Source organism: Drosophila arizonae, chromosome X (genome assembly GCF_054131065.1).
Source record: "Drosophila arizonae isolate 15081-1271.41 chromosome X, UAZ_ARI_1.0, whole genome shotgun sequence".
Lineage (NCBI taxonomy): Eukaryota > Metazoa > Arthropoda > Insecta > Diptera > Drosophilidae > Drosophila > Drosophila arizonae.
In genome coordinates, this window is record NC_142927.1 from 7649141 (window position 1) to 7677011 (window position 27871).

Genomic DNA, 27871 nt, shown 5'->3' on the forward strand with positions numbered 1-27871 from the left:
TCCTAAATATAGCCACCAAAAGGTAGACAAGTGGAGTTGAAATGCATGAGATCGATGATGACAGTGGCTCTACACTTAGCCGAAAAGCAGGGGACACGATTATTTTCCTATTTCACAGTTGGAGTTAGTTAATTCCATTTATTAAGATACTCCTTTGCTTGAAATTGCATAAAAGTGATCCTTTAAATGTGATGATTTAAAAAGTGATGATTTAAAGAATCGATATTTATCGATAGAGAATAGTTAGTATTTCACAATAGCATAAAAAATTTACTGAAAACTCAAATTTTTCACTATCACATGGAGTTTTAATCAACGGTTGTGAGAGAACTAGTCACACATCGATATTTATCGATAACAAGCCATACGATATATTGAGCTGCACCTGAATAAATTTTTTAGAATTTAAAATTGATTTAATCCTATTGATTATTTCTTATAAGAAAGAGAAATTATAAATCGATATTATCGATAAAAATACCAAATTCGACTACCATAGAAATAATCTATATTAAGACATTCAATTTGCCTAAATTGGATATTGATTGAACTTCTTGCAAGTCGATAGATATATATATCGATAGTATCGATACCAATTCTAATCTATATACTTAAAATTTCTCATGATTTAAGAACATCAATAAATGCCATCCGTTTCGATCACAGATTGCTATTTGCAATTTATAACTAACACTGATTATCAGGAAACACATCTGATATTTTGTTATTTAATTTTCATATTTTGTGTAAATCGAAAAATGTGTAAAGGCTCCAAATGCCAAATAACCATTGTGGAGCAGCAGTTTACGCCCTCCCTTGCTGTGGCGTCATCAACCTGACGACAAATTTATGAGTTATGATACGCTCACTTGGCCACAAGTAAGTCAAAAGCCCTGAAGACAGCCGGACCCCAAAAAGTGGGGGAAAAGGGCAAAGAGAGAGAGAGAGACGGACGAATGGACGGAAAGACTCGTAAATACATTGCCATATAAAAGGCATTTGGTGAAGAAGAGTCAAAAGCGAATGAAACGATGCAATACGCGAGACACAAAACGATACGAAACGATACGAACTGAACCGAACTAAACTGAGCTGAACCGAACCAAAGACAAGAGCCCATTCTTATATCTTATTTGTAGCCGGGAGCGAAACAAACGATTGATTGAAGGCAAGGCGGCGGCTTTGTTCATGTGCTACAACCATCGCATTTAATGAGATTTATATCAGTTTTTAATAGCTTTGTGACTCTATTGTGTTGGCCCGGTATCTGAGGCGCATATCTGAGGGCATCTCGGTCCGCTTAAGATATGCTACGAAACAATAAAAATTAGTCTGTTGTAACATTGTCAAAAACGCCTATGAGTGACCGGCAAAAAGGTAACATGAATGCATAAAGCAACAGACACACAACAGACATAATCTTTGCCACCAAAGCTCCAGATCAGTAAAAGGCTGCCACGGCCATCGATACTTACATATTGAGAAAAGTGCATAGGCCTCCCAAATCAACATCTGCAAATAGAGATTTTAAGTGCAAATTAGTTAAGTGGAAATGGAAAGTTTGGTTTTAGAGATAATTGATAATGAGAGACGTATCATCTGCTTACTAAAAGTCGACTTTAATCGATTTTTATCGATATCATTGAATAATTGGTGGTTTAAAATCATATCACGCTATATATACAGTCTTCATATTCAAGATTGGGCTTACTTTCGATACCATATAATAATCAATAGTAAAGCTATCGATAGTCTAGCCACAAAATGGCTCATTTCTATTTGGGACTGATCTTTCTAACCGTTTTATATACAATTTATAAATATCTACTTATCGATAACAGCTCTATCGATTGTCCAATTATACAAAAATCAAGCAAATATTTTTTACCTATGACAGGCCAAAGGCTTGATTATATTTTTGATAGTGTTAACTTTTGATTACAAATACACACATCTAGATATTGATAACAATCTTATCGATAGTCAGCGTACACACGCACAAACCTTCAATGACAATCAAAAATGCTCTGTTTATTATAGAAATATGAGAATATATTTTGCTAACGCATTTGTAATGCGGCATAAAGCGAATGCCACGAAATGGTGTTAATTCAAATCAAATGACAAAATATAATAAACGACCATAAAATTTAATCCGAGTCTTCTCTAATACGATACGGCAAAAATGTGTTAAGTGCCTTGTGCAAACACAAGATCCCACGACATTCGCTCGCCGGCAGACAGTAAACTATTCGTAGATATTAGAGAGCTGTCAGTCGACTAGGTTCAGGAACGTTTGATGTAATAAATATGCGATAATTTGTGAAACATTTACGTTGGCTATCGATAAGTAAGTATCGATTTGTCATATTCAAAAAAAAATATATATATATATATATATATATATACGCCAAGGCAAAGTCAGTTGACAGCGTTTGACACAAAGTGGAAAATAGAAAACCAATTAAACTGGCTAATCAAATATTATTGTCATTAGCACTACGAAAAAAATTTAAACGGCTTATTAGCAGTACCATTTAGGTCTCACTGACCGCTATCGAAACACTGTGCTGCTTGCTCGACTACATAGGAGATTCGATGATTTAGGTGAAGTGGGAAAGTGTTGGACATTGTTTAAAGAGATTTCAATTTCAGGGAAATCTGTTAACATCTAACATAAGTTCCATTTTTTGCTATTATCTTTTGATCTTCAAACTTTTGAGATCAATACCAGATATAATTATTATTATATTATTATTTCTATTTGAACCATCAAAATATTTTTCCTCCATTGCTGCATATTTAGACGTCGTGCATACCCGCAGCTATCCATGTATGTTTTTTTTTTGGGCAGTGCTTTTCACTGGCCTTTTCTCAAGTTTGTTTGGCTTTAAAACTTGGACAGTTAGCAGCTTAAATTCGTTTTTAACAATGCAAATATTGTATATAGTAATTAGCAGTATTATCAGATGTGTATTATATTTTTTCTAAAAAGGCACATGTCAACGTCGCAGAGACGTATAGATACGTAGATACATGCATGCATACACATGTATGTATGTATGTGAATGCATGAATACTCATAAACGATTCAAATGATCAAAATGAACGAAGCTGATGACGAAGAAGAAGAGGCAGTAGAAGCAGTAGAGGCAACAAAATTGAATTGACAGTTGATAAGTTGATGGCAAAACTGTATGTGATTGGCAGTGGCGCACTTGACAATCCTGGCGACGACCATATGCGCCTCCTTTAGCATTGACGTTGTAATTGAATCAATAATAAAATCAAAAGGTGCTCTTGCCGCACCCTCACCTCATCCCAGACCCCTCCACAATGACAACAACAACTGGAACTGCATATAGCAGCCAAGCGTGTCCGTGTCCATGTCTGTGTCCGTGTCTGTGTCTGTGTCTGTGACACGGCGCCGGTGTCCGTGTCATCGTCAGCGGCGGGAACGGGGCAGCAAGCGCACTTGAACAAGGCTGACTCGCTCGCACCCTCATTGTATGGAGTGAAATGTGAAAAAGTGTTGTTGGGGTTGTCCTGGGTCTCTGACATCGGTCGTCGGATCTGGGGCTGATCCATACGCCTTACACCTTCAATCGAATGTGTACGAACAATGAAGCTTGACTAACTGACTGACTGACTGACTGACTGACTGACTGACTGACTGACTGGCTGGCTGACTGACTGGCCGTCGTCCCATGTGTCTGTGTGAGTGAGTGTCTCTTTTGCGTTTTAGAATTTGTTATAATGTGTATGTATATATTTCATTTTTTGAACTGTCTCCCTGACAGCCTACGAACATTTTGAGTGACGTACAAAATGATGTCGTGTTGTCGTTGCCGTTTGCCGTTTGCCGTTGTGTCGTGCCACGTCCACATCCACATCCACGTCCACATCCACATCCACATCCACATCCACGTCGACGTCCACCAGGTTGACTCTTTCAGCTGTACCGCCGGCATTTCGCATTGCTACGAGGGCCCCGTCAGTTGGGTCCGACATGGCAGTAGTGACTTTGACTTGAATGTGCGACAAGAGAGTGCGCGCGATTTTCGAGTGCGACGTCAAATCAGCTAAGTTTTTAATACCCTGTTAACAATGCGTTGACTTTATGGGTAGTTATAGCAGAGAGCATCAAGTTGAGTCCGGTCGGATCTTCACAGATCTTCCATTAGAATGCATTTAGGTCTTTAGCACACACCGAACATTAACCCTTGAGACTTCCTAATATATGGGACCACATATGATCCATTCCGCTGACGTTTTATGGCCTAGTTGGGACTAGTGAGCATCGTGACAATTGGGCATAAATCATAATGCATCCACATAAGGGTTAACGACGAAGTTTGGCGTCGTCAACTGCCTAAGGAACGTTCTGAAGTTGTTTGGCATTATAATCTTTGCTTTTCGCGCTCGCACGAGCTCTGACACTGCGACTGAGACTTAGACTGGAGACTGAGACTGAGACTGTAACTGTGACTGCAACTGAGCATTGAGAACTGCCAACTGAGAGCTCGGACCGGGACAGAGGACAGAGGACGGCGGATGGAAGATGGAGGACTGAGGACTGAGGACTGGCATTCGCCGGTTCGCGTTTGCGTTTCTTTGAAAGGCACACGTCATGGCTGTGTCAGTGTTTATGCCGGCCGAGCGCCCGACCATGCATTATATACGTAGACAGGCGCTCAGTCAGTCAGTCAGTCAGGCAGTCAGCCAGCCAGTCAGGCAGTCAGTCACAAAGGAAGCACTTGAAAAGTGAACACGTTAACGGGGAAAAATAGTTCGTCGCCTCCTCCAAATGCCATTCTCAGAGACCGCTTCGGGGCGTATGAGTGGAAGATGGCAGAAGGTGAATTGTGTCGCCCGAAAACACTTGCGAATGCCTCTCGACTCTGTCAATCCAATCCAATTCAAAACAACAAAAAAAAAAAAAAAAAAAAAAAGAGAGAGAGAGAAAAGAGAAAACGAAAAGAACTAACAAATTATGTAAACAATTGGTTGGTGAAGCGGTGCAATAAGTTCGAATTCGTTTGATGTGCATTCTGTCGAGGTGTTTAACGGAAAAAGTGACTGAATGTCGTCTATAATAACGTTTGACTGCTCTCATTTCGAATTGTTCAGGAACCATTGAGGTACATAGGGTGGCTTAGTATTAAGAACTGAAGAGAGAGGAAGAGACGGGTAGAGGCAAAGAAAAACAGGTCTGAAAACCCTTCAAGAAGAGTCTAGTTTAGAATTCCTACGTCATTATTACTCCATATTCCTAGGAGCTTGGATGATATTGGCGTGTTCAGCTGAAGTATAGAATTCGACATGATCTGATCCGTTAAAACTTTTGTGCACTTTTCTATATTCATAAAAGAACACTAATCCATAGGCGGAGTAGAGGGCGTCTGCTCTACCCCCCCCACCGCAAGTGAGTGAATCTGCACTTAAGACCCATAACAAAACTTCTCTTTTGGCCAACTGAACTTGGCTTGCAAACTAAATTCAAATCGAACTCGACATTGCCTTAATTTAGTCATAAGTATTTAAATGTAAGTCAAGGACCGGGTCATGAGCAGCTAGCTAGTAGATCTAATTTGTGCACACTCTCTGCTCGAGGTTAAGTTCAGTCAAGTTAAGGCCCGCCGCTCGCCCCATTGATTGCTCGATTCACTGTGATGCTGAGCTGGCCGAGAGATTACTGGCTCCGGGCGATGCGGTGGCTGCGACGTTTAGGCCGTAACTAAACCAGACAAAGTTGATCGGGCTTATACCGATCGGCTGCGGATCAGCAGCTTATGCTGGTTCCACTGCGTAACTAAGCGGAAAGAGCAGAGCAGAGAGAGAGATGCAGAGAGAGGACGAAGGAAACGCGGCACTGTACAGGCGGTGGGCAGGTGGGCCTGGGCACCGTATGTGGTCGCTCGCTGAAGTCAATTCCTTGACCATGCCGCGCAAGCTGACCAAAGAGGCCTTTGGGGCAGCGGATAAAAAAAAAAAAAAAAAAAAAACTGAATAAAAACAGAAAAAAAAACGCAGTTGTGCGTCTGCAACGACGACAGCCTCCAGTTTCAGCTGCAGCGCAGCGGTCGATTTTTGCGCACTCAAATCGAAATAGGCCATGGATCTGCCTGCGGTTGTCAGTACTCGATGTTGTTGTTGTAGTAGCTGGTGTTGTTGCTGGTGTTGATACTGTCCGCGTCGGCGTCGCTTTTGGCACATTCCCAGGCACAACACGGCCACAGTCGCAGCCATAGTCCGTATCGATATCGCGCTGAACGATATGGACAACCGTTTGTTAGTTCTTCTCTTGCCTCCTGCCTGTGTATGTGTGTGTGTGTGTGTGTTGATTCACAGTGATACTTTTACGAGCAAATGTTACCCAATCTGACGATTACAGACACCCATATCCATGGCAATTTGTTGCTATCTTATTTTCTCATCCTATCGGCGGCACGGCAGGACTCTTTGTTTTGATATTGCCGACGCGTTGATCGCCAACACCGATAAAAGTGCAAAACAGAATCAAGCTCACATACGTGCGCGTTCGTGTGTGTGTGTATGTGTGTGAGTGTGTTTGTGCGTGTGTGTGTGTGTGTGTGTGTGGGAGTATTACGAAGACTATAGCCTGCACTCATTCATATTTCGAGTGGTTTTCTTTTTGTTATGGCCAGCCACTCATTGAAACTTGATGTTTTCAGGCTTTGCCGGAGTCCAGCAAAGGATGTCATTATAATATTAATATTGTTATGACTATTATTCTTATTAAATATATTATTGTTATTATTAGAATTACTACTATTATTGGGGGACACACGCAAAAGTTTCGCAGGGAATACTGCGAATACTGGGAATACTTCATACTGCATTTATATGAGCACAAGAAGGGCACAGCATATGGCATAAAGCATACAGCATACAGCATACAGCATACAGCATACAGCATACAGCACACAGCATACAGCATACAGCATACAGCATACAGCTTACAGCATACAGCATACAGCATACAGCATACAGCATACAGCATACAGCATACAGCATACAGCATACAGCATACAGCATACAGCATACAGCATACAGCATACAGCATACAGCATACAGCATACAGCATACAGCATACAGCATACAGCATACAGCATACACCATACAGCATACAGCATACAGCATACACCATACAGCATACAGCATACAGCATACAGCATACAGCATACAGCATACAGCATACAGCATACAGCATACAGCATACAGCATACAGCATACAGCATACAGCATACAGCATACAGCATACAGCATACAGCATACAGCATACAGCATACAGCATACAGCATACAGCATACAGCATACAGCATACAGCATACAGCATACAGCATACAGCATACAGCATACAGCATACAGCATACAGCATACAGCATACAGCATACAGCATACAGCATACAGCATACAGCATACAGCATACAGCATACAGCATACAGCATACAGCATACAGCATACAGCATACAGCATACAGCATACAGCATACAGCATACAGCATACAGCATACAGCATACAGCATACAGCATACAGCATACAGCATACAGCATACAGCATACAGCATACAGCATACAGCATACAGCATACAGCATACAGCATACAGCATACAGCATACAGCATACAGCATACAGCATACAGCATACAGCATACAGCATACAGCATACAGGCACAGGGTTCAGAATATCTGCCTCGATTTAGATTTAATACAATCTTAGCCTTAGTACAGAGGTACATATGTAATCCTTAGGCTTATCGCAATATCAATTGACTTATAGATTTATACGAGTTCTTTTAGTTAACTCTGAGTGAACCTAGGAACGTCTTTCAAGTATTTTCTTTCATTTTACGACACTTGGAATTGTGGCAGCCTTAAGCGACTTCTAGGCATACACTGCAAGAAAACTGTTGACAATAAATCAGTTAGCTTGAGCTTTTTGCGCTGTTTACATGTCGCTTGTTCGTGGCTAAGTGTTCTCACGTTTTTCGTTACGTTCTTTATTTCCCATCGTTTTTTCGCATTGGCATTTTCTTCTGTCCTTTTTTGCGTGTTTTCCTTTAGCGCTAACCAGATGTACTTATTGGACAGAAAGGACCTGGAACCATCCGAAACTCTTCAACAAGTTCAGCAGTCATCAATCAGTCAGCCATCTATATAGATATATTCGCTGTGACTGGCTATGCGGCGTTGCCTTTGCGTTGCCTCACTTTTGGGCATTGTCTTTTGTGGCCCCTCGGACAACCGCCCGCCGTTTGCTCGTCCGCCCCCCGCCCCCCGCCACCAGCCTGCCCCTGCTCCAGTGTGTAGAATTTTTCGGTTGCGTCTGAAAGGTTTTATTTATTTATTTTTATGCGGCATTACATTTATTTTCCTTTTTATTCTCATGCCTGCTGTTGCGGCAACTGCTGCCAGGTGAGATGTGAGCGATGCCGATGCCATTGCTCCTTTGCCCCGCCTCCCGCCTGTCACCTCCCGCCTCTGCTCCTGTTCCTGTTACTGCGGCTGTTCCGTTTGCTTATTGAGCTTGAGAAGAGATAAGTGGCTTCTCTTTTATTTTTTCTCTCCTTTTTTTTTTTATTTTGCTTCTTTTTTTGATGTTGGCTGATCTACGACGCGGATGCGAGTGCTGAGGCGGCAAATGGCGGGGCAAAGTTTTCTCGTTCGCACATTTTATGATGGCTGAGATTGCCATACTTTTTAGCTGCTCCTTGTCCCTGTCTCTCAATATATATATGTGTGTGTGTGTGTGTGTGTGTGTTGTTGAGTGATTGGATTGGCTTGGTTCGCTTTGGATTGAGCCGAGTTAAGCTGTGCTCTTGGCCATATTGATGGCAGGTGTCTCTCGTCTAACTGTTTGGCTGCCGATTCAACTTCGACTTCGTCTTCGATTCGTTCTTTGTCGATTTGGTTGCCATTGTTTTACATGTTTTCGTGTTTAGCATCATCATCCGCATCTTCATCAGCCGCATTATCATCATCAGCTTCGCTCCAACACCGTCAACCGTCGTTGTCGTCATTTTGCGCCATTGTGGCAAACAGCGGCAACTGGTTTTCTGGACATCGTCGTCCCTCAATTCCCATTCCCATGCCCATGCCGATGCCGATGCCGATGCCGATGCCCATACCCATACCGATACTCATCCCCCGGCCCTCGCGCACAACGCCCCCGCCAGCCAACAAACTGTCCTCAATCGCAACTCCATTGCCTGCGTTTGTCTTTTAGCCAGAATTGCCAATCATTCGCAGCCGCAATAAAATTACATGAGTAAAATGTGTCCGCGAGCATTCGTGGTACTTGATCGTTTTCAAGAGTGCGGTAATCGGTTTCAATTTCATCTTTATAGTGTTATGAAACTTGGGGTCCGCAAAAAGAGCTTTCGGCCAGCTGAACGCCGCCACCGACACCGCCACCGCCTCCAACACAAGTCACAAACTGCACTCAGCTCACTCCAGCCGACAGCAACAGCTGCACAGGCGCCGTTTCATATTAATTCAATGGGGATTAGATTCCATTCTTTGACATAATATCTTATAATACATGCATATGTCTTTGTATATAGAGCACAAGACGAATTGGATAGTAAACTATATTAATTAGTTAATATATTCGTTTGAGCTTTCGATGGACTGACTTATCGATAGTTGTAAATTGAAATATCGAATCACAATATATCGAAATATCATCATAATGCAAAGTGATTTGTCGATAGCTGCAACTTATTATAATTTGAGCAAAATATTTATGAAAATCCAAATCGATATTTTGTCGATAAATTATCGATAAATGATTGATCGGTAGTTACATCTGCTTAATTTATGGTTGATCGATATATTCATTTTAGAAATGACAAACTGTCATCGAAACACCAATCAGTATATATCGATATATGCAGCTAATATTCAAATGAACAGTTACATCGATATATTATCCTAAAAGTCAGATAATTCATACAAGAATTTGTTGGCTAAAATATTAAAATATAAGCACCTAAAAATAATGATATAGCTTATTGTATATACTGTTATCGATAAATACATATATCGATATTTAAAGTAAACTAGCAGCAAACTGGCAATAGTTTGCAGCAGTATGTAAGTGACTATCGTTGCTACTCAGCTGGGGCTTAGCCAAGGCCAAACACTGGATTAGCCCCCCTTTACAGTAAGCCCCATTGCATTGGCATTTGTGAATATTCAAGCATGGCTAATGCCATAACTGAGCTCACTGAGCTAAGCCGGCCAACGCCGCCACTGGTTGACCAGGTGCGATCAGCATTTTAGAGACGCAGCTGCCGCTCAACGTCGCCATCGTCGTCGTCTCCGTCGTCGTCGCTGTTGTTGTTGTCGTTGTCGTTGTCGACGCTCTCACACCCAACGCTTACATCCGCTGGTCAAAGATGGACGTTGCATGCCGCCAGGCGCTGCTGCAACAGCAACAGCAACAGCAACAGCTACAACTACAGCTCCTGCTGCTGCTCCTGCTCCACCATTTATTGTGGATTGCCCGCCCTGCCCGCATTTGGCGGCACTGCCCAGAGTTTCAGTCGATCCTGTGCCGAAGCCGAAGCCGACGCCGCATCCAAAGCCGTAGCCGTAGCCTCTTTGCCTGTAGAAAGCAATTCACTGTAATTGCTTTGTGACTTATGGCCCGGCCCAACTTGTGCGCTCGCCGATCGTCAGTCGGCAGGTAGCCAGGGCCAGAGACTGCCAAAGCCAAAGCCCAACCTGGAGTGCTGTGCAGTCAGGCTGTCGAAATGGTAGTGGTAGTGGCGTCTTGACCTTGTCATGCCATTAAATAAATTCAAACAGAAACTAAACTCGGCATGTTCTACGACTCTCCCTCTCTCTCTCTCTCTCTCTCTCTCTCTCTCTCTCTCTCTCTCTGTGCGTTGTGGATGTCGACGGCCCAGGCCTAGTCGTGCGACATGACAAGTGTCCGCCTAGACCCCCACCCACAGCCCGTCACCCGCTGAAGCGCTGCAGCTCTAGCTTAAAGCCCAATAACCGACCCCACCCCCTTTGCGTGCTTCATCACGAGCCGCCGTCAACGGGCTGCCGTTTCTGGCATTCGCAACCGCAATCGTGATCCACTGGCCACAGGTCTTGGCCGACTCGCCCCAGCCGCCCCACCCGCTCCACTCGCACCGCACAGTCTACGACAGGCCCCACTAGCATTAGCTATATAACGAGTTGCCATATTTTGATGGATTCGTCTCTCAGAGGTGTAAATATTAACCAAAGGGCAGTGCGAAAACGTGCAGCCAACCACCGAACCACCAAGCCACCAAGCCACCGAAGCCAAGCCCCATTCCCGGTTCGTCATCTTCGTTCCGCTGTCAATCGGGAAGCCTTGTGTGCGTGCTTAGCGCAGTTGTTGTTGCTCTTGTAATTGGTTGAAGCTGCTGCTGCTGCTGCTGCTGATCTTGCTGATCTTCTTCGGCTATCCCAAGCTCATCCCAAGCCAGCTTCATTGCCTGAGCAATAGAGCGAAATTAGATGTCCATTGATGGCTGCCACTTGATGTTCGCTGAGCACACACATCGAAGTATCAAGTTCTTAAACCTAAATTAGTTCAGGCTGCATAATTGTTTGAGCCACAATGCGATAGTAACAAGTAGATGGATCCATTTACTCATGCTCTTCATTGTAAGCTTAACATGTACGTTAACATGCACTTGTAAGTGCTAAATTTATTTTATGAACTGCTTTGCTGACGTCAAATTAATAAAATCATGTGCTTCTAACTCATGTTCATTGTAAGTTTAACATATACTTTAACAAGTAGTTTAGCATGTATTTGCAGGTGTTGTATTTGTCTTAACTGTATGGCTGAAATAGTTAAATAGGATGGCATAATGTGATATAAATTTGTTTTGACTCATGCTCATGGCAAGTTTAACATGTACTTTGACATTAAACTTAATTTTAATATACGAATTTAAGCGCTAAGCTGAATTTATAACTATATTTATGCAAGTAACATGTTTCCAAACAACTTGCAAGTTTAGCATGTACTTTGACATGCACTTGCAGCCGCTAAGTTTCTGTCATCTAAGAAAATCTTAGCTGACTTCAATTTGTATTGCATTATTGGCTATAAATATAAAATTTCTGTTTATCTATTCTATAGACATTCGAACTATACTTATGCAATTTTTTACATTCCCTCAAAATTTAACTTGTACTTTAACATGCAGTTTATAATCGATGGACTTTTATTAGACATTGACTGCTTTATCATAACAAAATGCATTTCTATCCATGCCAACTCCAATGTTGATCTCTTCTTATGCAGTTAAGCATCTTTAGCTTCACTGTACGTTAAACTTCGTTGGAGCATCTTCAGAGCCTCTTTAGCAATGCTTGGCTAAACTATCAACTAAAGCTTAATCCCGATACTTTCATTTGGCATGCCCAATCGAGTTCCGCATGCAAACAGCTCTCACCAGTCGAAAAAAAAGATGAAGAAGAAGATGAAATAATAATAATAATGATCGAAAGCACATTTGGAGAGCTGTGGGATGAGGGGGAGACGGATGACTGTGTAGGAATGCATTGTCATCCCGTTGTTAATGTTGTCTTCGGCTCTGCAGCACAGCGCCAACTGCTGCCAGTTATGACGAGTGCCCCCCACACCGAGCCGATCCAAATCGACTCGGTCGACTCGAGTCAAGTCGAGCAGAAGCCCGACTGCGCCACCAAGAACATTGACTAATCAACATATCAGCACGATGGCCATGGCCATAACCACAGAGAAAGAGAGCGAGAGAGAGAGACGGGAGAGACAGAGAGAGAGAGAGAGAGAGAGAGAGTGAGAGAGGCAGTGCCAGCTGGAGGGCAGGGATTGAGCTGGCGTTGCGTGTTTGCGACCAACCCATGCGGCGTGGCAATTGCAGCAGATAATGGTGCAAAGTGCCGGCCAGATCATGGCAAAAAAAAAAATAAAAATAATAATAATAAAAAAAAAAAAAAAAAAAAATGAAACCAAAGGGGATCCCGAAATGAATCGCATCGACGCGACATGGCACGGCGGCAAGTTGGCGACTATCGATGCTGGATGCGTGCCCGCTCGGCATGCTTGGACCGGGCTTGTCATTAGCTTACAGCTGCCAGCGTGAGCTCAATTACAGGCGCTGCAAACAGCTCTGGAGCACTGGCCTGGGGGCCAGGAAATCGCTGGCTATTACAAAAATGTCCCAGTTCATCAATAAATACGAGTTTAATTGTGTGACACTGGATGTCACCCGATGCTCATTAAAGCGGCCCCAACGCTCGACCTTGAGACTCACTCACACACTCACTCACTCACTCACTCACTCACTCACTCATCCGCTCTTTCGCTCACTCGCTCTGCTTGCCCGGATCTATTTCCAGCGACTAATTGCAGGCCGGCAAAACCAATCGAAAATCTTATTTGGACCAAAACATAAACATAAAGTTTGCCCCGCGGCCATCATCAGCGCAGCTCGTTAAAACTTAGGCGATGCCGAGACACGAGAGACAGAAAGAGAGAGAGAGAGAGGGGGGTAGTGTGTGAGAGAGAGGCAGATGTTGTTGGCTTTCTTTAACAACATTTGCCCTGTTTGGCATGCGTGATAATTTGAATATAAAAGCATATTACTTAGCCCCCAGCTTGGGTTACTTGGAAAGCTGATGAGCGCGTACCATGACGACTACATCAAGCCAAACAAGAGAGAAGAAAACAACAACAACAAAAAAGACAGAAAATCAGAAAAAAAAAACACACATTTCTCAGACATCAAAAAAATGCATAATTAATTTACATTTGAACCCGGCTCATGTCTCTATCTATAGTTTCCCAGCCAGCCATCAGACGGCCGCCCAGAGAATTGTCAACGTCAGCCGGAGCTTGGCTGAGAGCCAAGAAGCAGCTGAAGTTGATTTGCTTTTTGTGGAGCAATTAAACGCAGTTTACGATGTGAAAAGAAGCCATTAAGGTCGCGCATGTCACAAATTAGCCAAAAACTTACAAAACCTTTAAGCTTTCAAGACGCCGCAACAACAGCTAAAAGCAACAAACAGTCGAAGCCAACATAACAAACAAAACAAACAACAAGAGAGGAAAAGAGTGGAGAGAAAGAAGCAGAAGGAGAGGGAGAGGGCGAGGGGTACCTGAAGAGCATCTACTGCAATGAGGTCTATATAGATGTAGATGTAGATATAGATATAGATATAGATATAGATATAGATATAGATATAGATATAGATATAGATATAGATATAGATATAGATATAGATATAGATATAGATATAGATATAGATCTAGATATAGATATAGATATAGATATAGATATAGATATAGATATAGATATAGATATAGATATAGATATAGATATAGATATAGATATAGATATAGATATAGAATAGATATAGATATAGATAATAGATATAGATATAGATATAGATATAGATATAGATTTATAGATATAGATATAGATATAGATCTAGATATAGATATAGATATAGCTATAGAATAATATAGATATAGATATAGATATAGATATAGATATAGATATAGATATAGATATAGATATAGATATAGATAATAGATATAGATATAGATATAGAATAGATATTAGATATAGATATAGATTATAGATATAGAATATAGATATAGATATCGATATAGATATAGATATAGATATAGATATAGATATAGATATCGATATAGATATAGATTATAGATATAGATATAGATATAGATATAGATATAGATTATAGATATAGATATAGATATAGATATAGAGATAGATATAGAATAGAATAGATATAGATATAGATATAGATATAGATATAGATATAGATATAGATATAGATATAGATATAGATATAGATATAGATATAGATATAGATATAGATATAGATATAGATATAGATATAGATATAGATATAGATATAGATATAGATATAGATATAGATATAGATATAGATATAGTATAGATATAGATATAGATATAGATATAGATATAGATATAGATATAGATAGAGATATAGATATAGATATAGATAGACATTGATACATATATATATTCTTTTCTCAATTGCTGGCTATTTAAATTTAATAATACCCTAGGAATTTCATGCCTGCTGGCTGTAAATTATTTCCCAATTAGTTCTGCGCTTCCGATCGCTCAGTTTGTGGCAGCTTTTTGGTGCAACCAATTGTTGCCGCACGCCCAGCTAGAGACGCGGACGCTGCCGCCCATTAGCCAAGCATTTATAGAGTCATAACAGACCAAGCAAAAGCCAATTGCACATTCTACACACACACACACAGAGAGAGTTGCTGCATGTGTGTGTGTTGGCAGAGTGCCAAAAAAGAAAAGCCAAAGAACACGTTAAGGCTGTTAATGCCGGCAAAGCTTTGATTAGCATTTCACATTTGGCAATTGAAAGTCTTCAGTTAATCGTTTGGCATGGCCAGAACAAACCGATTGCAGCACGCAGCTGAAGCACAGCTAGCGCATACCCTATAACAACTGGCATTCACAGGGTATACGCATAGAAAATCAAGAGCTTGAACAAAATATCTTCCATTGTAGTGCGGCTAAATGTTTATTAATAATTGTGATTGGGTAATTATATTTTTGGTTTCTAATTGACCTTGCTAGAGCTGAGCTGCGTCAAAAGGCCAATATGCATAGATGGAGATACAAATGGAGACAAAGATGGCGATGGCGATGGAGATGGCGATGGAGATGGAGATGGAGATGGAGATGGAGACTTTGCCAATCTCTCACGGCCTCGTGACTTTGACTGTGACTCTGAATTGATTTTGTATGAAAAAAAAAAGAAAAATGCTGTGCATGAATTATGTACGCACAGCTATGTATGTGTGTGTGTGTGTGTGTGTGTAGTCAGGTTGAAGCTGTGCGTTACCCCCTCGCTGAAAAAGCGAGCAATTTGATGTTGCTTATTATTTCAGGCCTGACGATTAAAGACTGTGAGTGGCTCTAAAGCAACAGCAACAGCAAGAGCAACAGTAACTGTATCTGTATCTGTGTCTGTGTCTGTGACTCTGTATATATGTATTTGTATTCGTATTTGTATTTCTGCTTCTGCAATTGCATTCGTACTCGTTGCTTTGTGTACGCGGATCGACTACCTTGAACCGCGACCCCAGCTGCCTGCGCAGGGGGGTAGCTGGGGGGCTGGGGGGAACGGCGATCGGCGATAGCGTTTTGTGATTGCGATTTGACGAGATGCCAGAGCATTCAGGTCCGGGACACAGCGACAGCTAGAGGCTGACAGCACACACACACACACACACACGCATGCATGAATTAATATTGCTGTCTTTTTTTGTTGTTTGTGTTTTTGTTTTGGTTGAGACATTGAGGCATTACGCATACGACACGCTGTACGAATCACAATCAATCGAGTGTTGCTAAAGGCGCAGCAGTGCCACTTCCGGCCAACAGATGGCGCACGTGTTGGCCAGCAGAAGGGCCAACTGAAATTGTATGCCTGCTGCTGATCCTTATTTTAGGCCAATTTAACGCATATCGCTGTCTCGCTCCCTCTCCCTCTCCCATCTACACTCGCTTGTTTATGACTTGCAAAGAGCAAAGCCAGCGCAAAGACTTTGAAATTGGCGAATTGTGCACAGAGCTTTGCGGGAAAATTCAATTTAAAGCCAGCCACAACAAAGCAGCAACAACAACAGCAACAACAACAGCAACAGCAATAAATTGTTTCATTCGCGCACCTGACACATAAGCTCCGAATTGTCGTCTTCATCTGCAGTCGCGACCGTTCGACGGGATCGCATCGGATCGCATCGGCCAAGGTACAGGCAATAATAATAATAACAACAACAGCGACAGCAACAACAACATTGGCCTGTACATGGGATTGAACATCTGGTTGGTGACTTGCTGTGCCAACGCACCGTGGTACGAAACCCTTGCAATTAGGACACAAAAACATATGCATGTTTCAGCAAATTATTCCAAAGAGTGTGTGTGGAGGGAGGGGGGAGGGGGAAGGTTGGAGATGGGGCTCTGCTTCTGGCTATTATCGTAGCTAGCCTAAGCACTCGCCCATTAAGTCTCTTAATTTGCCAACTCAATCTCGTGTCACAAATTGGCAGTTCGTGCGTTTGCCAGCTTAAGAACTTGAAATAGAACCGAGGAAATGTTATTCCAAAAATTTAAATAATAATAATTAGAATAAAGTAGTAATAATACCATATTATTTAAAATATATTTAAATTGGACCTATGCTGTGGCTGAAGTTAACCCAGCTGAGCTTGAGCTGATTTCTGTTGCTGTATTTAAGAACGTCAAGATTTTTTAAAGAAAAAGAGAAAATCTATAAATATATAAAAAAAAAACCTCAACAAAAAAAAAAAAAAAAATATTTATTTGATGCAGCTGAGTTAAAGATGATGAACTGATGGGTTATTATATATATTTACATATTTATTGATATATGTATGTAAATTATTTTGTAGAGCTTTCCTTAGGCCCCTTGATTGTATTTATTATTGTTTGATTTGATAGCTATTGGAAACACTTTCTAGCTCTATCATATTCTAGCTCTATCAATTTCTCTAATGCTGGATTGTTCTCCCATTAGCGAGCTCCCATCTAGTTTTTAGTTTTTGCATGTTTACTGATTATAGTTAATGCATAATTGTATAATAGAATGTATAGTACTTAAATATATATACGTACATATTATACGTATACTTCATATAACATGCGTATACTTGATATGTTTAAAACAAACAACACAAAAAATCATATTGAAATTTCATATGCAAAATAATGCAAAAGCTGAATATTAATATCACAGTACAAATAGAATCAAAAATACATATTTCTTCCGTATCTCGTTTATCTTATAGTCCTTCCCCTTCTACTTATTTTCTCTCTCTCCTACTTCTATTTCTTCTTCCTTTTCTCTTATATTATTTCATATATTTCTTTACTTACTTTAAATTCTTCGACTATTTCCTTCTTTCTGCTGGCTAGAAAACACTTTTTTCTATTCTTTACTCTTTTATTGCATATTGCACTAACAATATATATTATTTACATTCTGCGCCCTTTTAGCGCTTTTGTACCACTGTGCAGGGGCACAAGCGGCGACACTGCAATTATTGCAAAGGCAACGGATTATGAGAGCTGGCGCTGAGCAGCAGCAGCAGCAACAACGACAACAACAACAACGACAACGACGACGACATGTCGGCATGTGAATGTCCGTCCCCAGCAAGAGGGATGGGCGGAGCGGGGCGGGGCGGGGCGGAAGGAAGAGGAGGCAAAGGAAGGGACTATGCAACTGGAGAGCGTGCAAAACGATTATCGTCCTGGACGAGGACGAAGCCGAGGGCAATGGATAATATAGGAGATATCGCTTACATCCAAGCAAAAAGGGAATATCTCATTTTCTCTCTCTGGAACCGGAATTGCTTTCCACCTCATTATAACTCAACTGCTAATTCATGACGAAATATGTTAATTAATAGGCACAGGCAGCAGAGCCACTGCAGCTGACTGAAGCTGAAACTGCAACACGAAACAGCAATGAGAGCAAGCCAGAGAGAAGAAGAGAGAGAGAGAGAGAAAGAAGTCTAAGAATCGTAAATAGAATATATGGAAAGCATATGTGAGGATATACTTAGTATAGAAAATAGATGGAGATATAAAGGAAGGGGAAGAGAAAGAGGAAGAAGACGCGAAAAAAAATCGAAGATGATAACGAAGATTAAAGTAGAATAAGAAGAAAAAGATGGGGGAAAATATATTATGATGAAAATTAAAAATATGAAGGAAATGAAGAAAAATAAGATGAATACCAACAAGAAATTAAAGAATAAGCAGTTGATGAATAAGATAGAGAGGAGGAAGAGGCATCCCTCATGAAGTAAAAGAAACAACAATCCATAGAGAACCATATATAGAAATGAAACTATTACGATTGTTACTAAAGCGAAATTGTTGATATGATATATTTTATGATATCTTTGAGCCTAACCTTTAGGCAAATACTTGAAAATATGAGCAATATGGTATATATGTATATATGTAATCATCATTAAGATAAATCATCATTTAGGTAGCAATTATTAGCATAGATTAATTTCAAGAATTTAGGTCTTGGAATCGAAAACATTTATAGCTAGTCCTGAAGGAACTATAAATATGAAACTGAACTTAGACTTTCATATGGAATTTTCAATTATGTAGAATTTGCTTATGAGGGATATAAAAAAAAACTATAGAAAACTAAGCTTATATATATGAAGTCTATACATACAATATATCATATACATATGAGTATATACTGATAAAGCTTAATATATAAAATATTAATGGAATATATGTACATATATAATAATCAAATATATATTTATATATATAAATTCAAGATTTTCAATATATTTAGTATATCTATGCGCAAATCCAATCGTTATTCTTTTTCTTTTATTTTAATTTTTTTTTTTTTTTTTTTTTTTTTTTGTGCAAAAGTTCAATTGGTTTTAGTCACGAATTATACGTACATATATGTGTGTGTGTATATATCTTTAAATGTATATCTAAGAGACTAGCAAACGCGGCTCAATATAATAAATGATTTATCAGCAATTTGTCAATATTTATTTATTTTGTTTTTGTGGCCACAACTCTGCGGTGGCGACAGAGCAAACTCTATTGTCAAAGCTGTAGTAGTAGTTGTTGTTGTTGTTGTTGGCTTGGCTGCAGCTGCAGGTGCATTGAGGCATTGGTGGGCCCTGAAGTTGGCGTCAAGCGTCAACGCCTGAGCGACAATTATTGCTGGCAATCAAGCATAGGCAAATCAGCGACTGCCAGCAGCCGTAACGAGACGCAGAGCCAAGAGAGTGTGAGAAAGAGAGAGAGAGAGAGGGCGCTTAAGACAGACAGAGAGCGAGAGACAGACAGAAGTAAAGCCTTACAGACTTTTTGTTAACACTTGAGCAGAAGCTGTGTGTGCCTATGTGTGTGTGTGCGAGTACCTTATGAAGTTGCAGCATGAATATATATATATATAAATATAGGTATATATATCTGAACACAGATATATACTATATGCCTAACAATAGCATATAATAAAAGGAAAAAAGTCAACTGGCTGTTCTGTTCTATAGCTAATTATAAGCATGGTGTAAATTTACAATGCCTGTGTTTACAGCTCACGAACAGGCGATTATATATACCAATATACCGATAAATATACATAGGTATACCTATGCCAATTCACCATCTCCCTCTCTCTCTCTCTCTCTATTTCTTCTCCTTTTCACTATTTAGAGCTATGCGACTTGACAAAAGGCAAAGAGCGCGAGATGTTAATGTAAATATTAAGACAACTGGCAAATATCGAAATTCTTGACAGCAAAACACAAACACACACATAGATAAATATATATGTATATACTATATAAATATAGATAAACGACTTTGCTTAGCGCAGCTGGTCAAAAATATTTCAAAGACTTTCATTTCTTGAAACTTTGTTTTCACTGCAGAGCAGCAAAACTCTTTCTATATTTAATTTCTGTATTTTTACCAACCTCTGGTAATACAAGGTGTTAAAGATATTGAGAGACGGATCTCAGTTCTTAGCAGATTTCCAATTAATTTCAGCATTGTCCAGATGGAAGTTTGGTTCTTAAAGATATTTATAGATGTAGAGAGAGATACATATAGTGTATATATAGAAAGCGAGAGATTTATTGAGTGAAGATGATAAACTTAGTGAACAAAACTAATGCTAACAACAAAACCATTATACCCTGATTTTCACACATATACATATATATGTACATATATGCTATCAAGAGTCTGTATATATAACTTCAACTCGGCGTACTCATTATAATAAACTAAATTTCATTGCTATAACTCAAGTAATTCTCAAGATCTGCTTAAAAAGGCTGTGAAAATCATCGATGTTTAAACAGTATACATATATAGGATTTGTGTTGATTTCTTATACATATATATTAATATTATTATTAAATTCTATGATTTAATAGCTTACAGAGAGATAAGCAAACATACATATAAGGAAATATATTTTGTATATATGTACATACATAATACAGCTACGAGCTGCAATGAACTTTAAATGCCCTCAAGAGTATACGTATATGTATAGCCCATAATACATGTATAATCATAATGTGTTATCCATTATATAAAGAGTTGACATATAGCTTATTCTATATTTAATTAGTAGTATAAGTATATAAAAAATATATATAAAAATGATTTATATAGAGTTTATATGTAGCACATTATGTAAATATAGATATAGCCCCTTACTATGTATATACTCTTTGCAATCCTTAGTTTCGTTTGTTCTACTAGTAAATCTACTCAAATTTCTATAAGTCTTTGATATAACTGAAGATAGCCAACAACATATTGTCTATGAGTGGTATTCACTTGTTGTAATGTCTCATATATCATATTTCTTATTACATATATTTCAATTAAATGTTTAATTGAATTTAATTAAAAAAAAAAAAAAAAAAATCCTAATAAGGATATACATTGTAAATGGATCCTTCAAAGAAATAGTAGCAATGGTAGTACTATAGTGTGTATGATGATTATACATACATACATAGATATGCACTTATATATCAATTATCAGTTGTATATGATATATACATAAGTACATATAAGCATGTATATATTGTAGTCACTTTAAAAGTAGAGTGAGACAGAGAGAAAGAGAGAGAGAGAGAGGGAGATCTCTGTGTCAAAAATGTCAAAGAAAGTCTTTGTCGAGCATACGCCATGTAACACTTAAAATCTATATAAAAATCTGTCGAAACTTATATAAATCTAGAAAATATATACCAAGTATTTACTATATGACATACAACTATACAATAGCTAGTTTCTTATTATCGCAAGATAATGCGTTTAAGCCAAAATGAGAACTTACCTGAATGCTGAGTTTAATTCTTTCTGCTTTTGTTAACTCCTTTCTTAGTTAATACTCTTGGAACAGTTGTTGTAGTTGTTGTTTCAGTTGTAATTGGTGTTGTTGTCGTTGTTGTTGTTATTGGTGGAGTTGAAGTTGCTGTTAAAGTTGTTTGGTTTTTGTGTTTTCGTTGTTGTTGTTGTAGTTGTTGTTTTGATCAATTTGCTTGATGTGTTTGTTAAGTTAGTTAACTCGTTTAGTTGTTGAACATCGTTACACACACTCACACTCACACACACACACATACATGCACATGCCAAACACACACGCACACTGTTGGGCATATGTATGTGTGCGATTGTTGTTGTTGCAAATGTTGAGCATTTTTTGTTTAGCTTCTTCTTCTTCTTCTATATTAACTAAGTATTATTAGGTGTTTGTTTTTGTTTTTATATTTCGTTAATACTTCGTTGTCAGCTCTGTTTCTTCTACTTTGTTGTTGTTGTGGTTAGCACCTTTTGTTGTTGTTGTTGTTGTTGGTTTGTTGCTGTTAAAATTCTGATCACATCATAATTATAATTATATAAAATTATAATTATGTTTTTTTATGTTTATGTTTATGATAATGTGCTTGTTGTTGTTTGTTTGTTGTAGTTGTTTTTGTTGTTTGTTAGCTGTAAAATTAATGTTGATTTTTTATTATTAGAATTTGTTTTTGTTTTTTTTTCTCTATGGGTGCACCAAAACAAGCTCAAATCTTAAGTTCTGTTTTTGTTAAGCACAGCTGCACCCACACGCGCGCACACACACACGCACACGAATGCATATATACACTGAAACAAAATGTTTTGTTGCATATTTGGGTTAAAGAATATGTTTGCATCATTTATTTGATTTGATTTGATTTTTTCTATATTAATTCGATTAATTCGATTAATTTGATTGTTGTTGCTGTGTATTTGTCCGTCCGAGTGCGATTTTTTTGTGCGACAGGCAGAAGCAGCAGCGCCGCCGCTTTTGAAAACGGTTATAAAATCGCACGACACAAAAATTTGCTGCGGCAACGGCGACGACGACGACGACGGTTGCTTCTGCTGCGGCTGCTGTCGTTGTCGTTGTCGTTGCTGTTGTCGCCATTTTTGCTTGGCAAAACTTTTGTGCACTTTGCACTCGCTCTCGTACACACACAGACCCCCACACACACACACAGAGGCACGTGCATGCATATATATATGCAGCTAATGCGCTCTCGCTCTCGCTCACGCACACACAAACACATACACACACGGCGAGAGAGGACAACGACAACGACAACGACACAAATAACAAACACACACACACATACACAGTCACCCGCACCCGACGCCAACGACGACGACGACACACACAATCAAAAACTCATTCGGCTACTTGGGTGCACACGCCTCCTCGTGCTACCAGCCCTCGGCCCTAAAGCGCGCTCGGCCACCAGGCAGACCAAGCATTTCTATGTGCCACACCCCTACGCCCTTTGCATGGACTCTAATAAAAAGCCAGCCAGCCGCAGCAGCAGCAGCACCAGCAGCAAGCCGAAAGCCAATAAAAACAAAAAAACACAAAAATAAACGAGAAAAAAAAAAACGTGCCGAGACGAAGGTTTTGCGACAATATGCGACGACGCCGACGCTGGCAGCGCTGTTTGCGTTTGCCTTCGACCAATGACACTCGACGACAATATTAAAGAACACTCACACACACACACGCGCACAAAAAGAGCTACGCACACAGCGACAGCATGTATATACGAAACATGCAAAAAGCGAATCTCAAAAAAACGAAATGTCGTCGTCGGCGTCGCTGCGCGGCTGGAATGGGGGCGAACAGCGCTGCAGATGCTGAGGGACAGCAAAATATGTATTAAAAAAGAGCAAAAAAAAAAAGAAAAAAAAAATTACGCAGCCACACAGAGTACCTCAAGGCAGGCGACAGCAGAGACGACGTCGGCAGCGACGACGACGACGACAACGACAACGACTATGTAATCCAATCGAATCGAGAACAAACACACACACTCGCACGCACACAGCAGAATGAGAGGGGGAGGTAGAATAAAAAACGAACGCAATTGAAACGCCGAAACCAATCCAGAGGACGCACAAAATGACGAAGCAGAAGAGCAAAAGGCGACGGCAGCAGCAGCGACAAGCGACAAACGACGCGCGACACTTGTGTATGTGTTTGTGTGTGTGTATGCGGCTGTGCCTATGTTTATGTGCGAGTGGGAGCGAGAGCATGGCAATTGGAATGCAAGCCAAAAGCAAGCAGTGTAGGAATAGGAGTAACTGTCGAGTAGGTGGTGCAGGACAGCACCAGCACCATCTGAACAGAGCAGAGCAGAGCGAGAACGTTGTCGTCAAACGACGAGCGCGACCCCTACAACAACAGTTAGCTGGGCTCTGCCAGCCAGCCAGGCAGCCAGCCAGTGGCGACAATTGAGGGTAGTCATTTTTTTATGCTCGTCCAGTACATAGCCAGTCAAGGACTATATACAGTTATACATGTGACTCTCTCTCTATGTGCGTGTGTGTGTGTGTGTGGGTGTGGGCGGAGGGTGTGTGTGTGTATTAGGGGCAGTTTTTATGGCTTGTCCAAGTTTCACTTGCAGCACATTTTGTGCATTTGCATTTCGCATTTATCACAGAGTTTCCTTGTTTCTCTCTACTTCTTTCTCTTTACACATCAAAAACAAAAACACAAAAAAAAAATTATATTATTATTATTATTATTTTTTGCTGCAATTGCAATCAACTAAAACTATAAATTCTCGTTGACGAAGCACAGTAAAAAAAATAAATAAATAAAATGAATATATACCAAATAATTGAATAAATAATTTAAATAAAATGCTGGTAAACGAACGTGGAAATGTTTTTAAATCTTTTCTTTTTCTTTCGATTTTTGTTAATTTCGTTATTTATTTAATTTTTGCAGTTGTTCTGCGCTTTGCCGTTTTAGCGACGGCAAAACAAGACGCGCGCGCGCAACAGCAGCAACAACAACAAAACAGAAACAGAACGCAACGCAACGGAATACAACAGAACAGAACAGAACAGTACACAACACAACGTACAGAGGAAACGTACACAACAAAACGACAACGAGGAGCGTCAACGACAGCGACAACGACAACGATAGCGACAGCGACGGTGGCAGTGGCAGTGGCAGTGGCTTGGCCTGGCTTGGCTTGGCTGGGCTCTGGCAAAGTCGGCAGCGCAGCCAATGCCGGTGGGGGCGACAGTGCAGCCACAGCCACCACAGCTACAGCACAGCAACGGCAGCGGCGGCTATGGCCGCGACGATAAAATATCGGTAAGCAGTTCAGTTCACACAAGAGAGACTATGACTGCGACGACAACGACGACGACGACAGCGGCGACGGCGGCGGCAACGACGACGACGACGGCGACGACGATTGCGATGCGATTGCGATGGCGATGCGGCAGCGGCAACTCAACTTTACTATTTGAAATCACATCCAACGCACGTCGCCGTCGCGGTTGCTGCTGCTGATGTTGCTGCTGACGCTGACGCTGCTGCTGTCGTCGTCGTCGTCGCCGCATGGGCCTGGGCAGTGTTTGGCGCTCGTGCTTGGACTCGGAGACCGAGACCCACCTAGCGGCGAGAAAAGACAGCATAAATACACACAACAGCCACACACACACACACTCACACCGCCTCTCTCTCTCTCATATATTTCGCCGCATGCATAAGCTGAACGGCCACTGGTGGCGACCAGCACACAAACACACGCACACTCACACACCAATGCACAAATACATATACTGGCGCCGCAAGTGTCCATTCGCTTCTGTGCGTATTGTAGTGCTTGCTCCCTCACTCTCGCTCATGCCCAGCCCATAAGCAGCAAGCACACTCATATACACACACACACACCGAGAAAGACGAGAAAAAACATATTGGAACAGAATGGCAAAGAGAGGGAGAGTGATAGAGAGAACCAAAAAACAAGCAAGCAGTTCAAAATTGAATTCAAATGCTTATTTCCCACGTTCGCTCTTAAGAGCGAGCTCTGCGCTCTTTGGTGTTAGCGATGACTCTCTGCACTATGGTTATGCACCCTACGATTCGGCCATTTGTGAGCTCTTATCAATGAACAAATAGTTTAAAAGGTTTCTGTATTATTTTCAATACTTAGCTATGGTACTATAATACATATTTTTTACATAACTAATTGTAATTTTTTTTTATAACATGATTATTTAGCTTAGCCTCTACTATTACTTCAAATACATTTTTGTAGGGCATTTAGAGACCATGCTGGCCGCTCTGCTCACTGTCCAACTCATTGTGGGCGCTGGGCATGGCTTGAATCAAGTGTGCACTAATGAAATAATTAATTACGAGCACAAGCACAAAATTCAGCCGTTGCTCAACACACACACACACACGCATACACATGTATAGTGAGAGATGGGTCTATGCACACTCGCATATATTTATTTGTGTGTGTGTGTGGTGCTTGCTGGACATCTTAGCTTTAAGTGTCTCTCTGTGTGTGTGTATAAGTATCTATTTATGTCCGTCTGTGTGTGTGTGTGTGTGTGGATGGGGTGTCGCCGTTTTTGATGCAGCCAAAAAAAATCGAACACAACAAATCAAATCAAATTTAATTAAACCACTTTAAGCGATTTCTCAGCCACAAAATGCTATTTCCATGCAAATGCACATGCATAAATACATAGACATTTATATATTCATATTTTAATATATTTATATATTTATATACAAATATATTGATTTTGTTTCATCGAGTGCCGTCGGCAAATTTCATTGATCATCGATTAATTTAATTGTTTTTAGGTTTTGTTATTCCATATCAAATATCAATTGAAAATGAAGGGAAAGAATAATATAAATTATTTAATCAATTTTAGTGTACAGAAATATTTATATTTTAGAATATGAATAGTTGTTAAAAAAAAATAATAGTAATAGTTTTATGTACATAAGATTAAAGAATTAAAAAAAAAAAAATACTTTTATGTAAAAATAATTATGTTTTTTTTTTTTTTTCATTTATTGCCATTCAATTTATAAGAAAAAAACTTTAGAAAACATAGAAAAACGGTATAGTATATATAATAAGGCTTTTGCTCCTATAATTATAATTGTGCATATTTTTCTTATAAATTTAATATTTAAAAAATCATTATGTCTAATATGTTATTTCTTTATTATAATTAAAATTTCATTTTCAATCAATTTTTTTTATTTTTTATTTTTATTTTTTTTTTTTTTAGTTTTAATTTGCTAATCTGTTGATTTAATTTATTAATATTGCTTGTGGAATTATCCTCATGAAAAACTCATTTTCATTAAACTTTTTACATTTGAACTATATTTCCCTTTTTATTTGAATAGGTTATTCATATTTGATTTCTTTTGTGTGAAATTCGCTCGATAAAATATATATTTATGTGTTACTTCTACACACGTATATATTTATGTTCATATTGTCTATATGAATATTACAATTTTATAACAAATTTGTAGCTTTAATTAAAGTTTGAAATGAGCATTTGTTTTTTATCTTGTGGTATTTGTTAAATAAATATTTTTTTATATGGAAATGCAGCCTATTAAATATTTCGATCTTATACTGTTTCCAGTTTGAAAATTAATTTTGTATTTTGAGTTTCGAGAGTCCCGTTTTATTAAATGAAATCATATGTATGTATATACGTATATAAATATCATAATTAATTTCTTTGATTATGTATTAAAATTGAAGATTCAGTCTATAATTGATTTATAATGACTTTTATATCACTTTTATCTGTTTGTACTATAAATTAAAAATGTATAGAACTATTAAAACTGTTATATATGTTCACAGATATTTATGTAAATAAACATACA

The 27871-nt window shown here is 39.5% G+C and overlaps 1 protein-coding gene across 11 annotated transcripts in view; it reads right to left on the reverse strand.

Moving 5' to 3' along the window:
- Positions 1-25195, reverse strand: part of disco-r (disco-related basonuclin zinc finger protein) — a 36241-nt gene extending 11046 nt beyond the window's left edge. The window contains exons 1-3 of one of the 11 annotated variants that reach the window (XM_089473278.1): positions 25075-25195; positions 21974-22626; positions 1476-1512 (exon numbers count right to left, since the gene is read on the reverse strand). The gene's annotated coding sequence lies outside the window, so the exon portion shown is untranslated. Of the gene's footprint in view, positions 1-1475; positions 1513-21973; positions 23583-24805; positions 24989-25061 lie in introns of those variants that run through there. The other 10 variants (XM_089473285.1, XM_089473282.1, XM_089473283.1 and 7 more) reach the window with 10 other exon arrangements.
- Positions 25196-27871: the final 2676 nt, after the last annotated feature.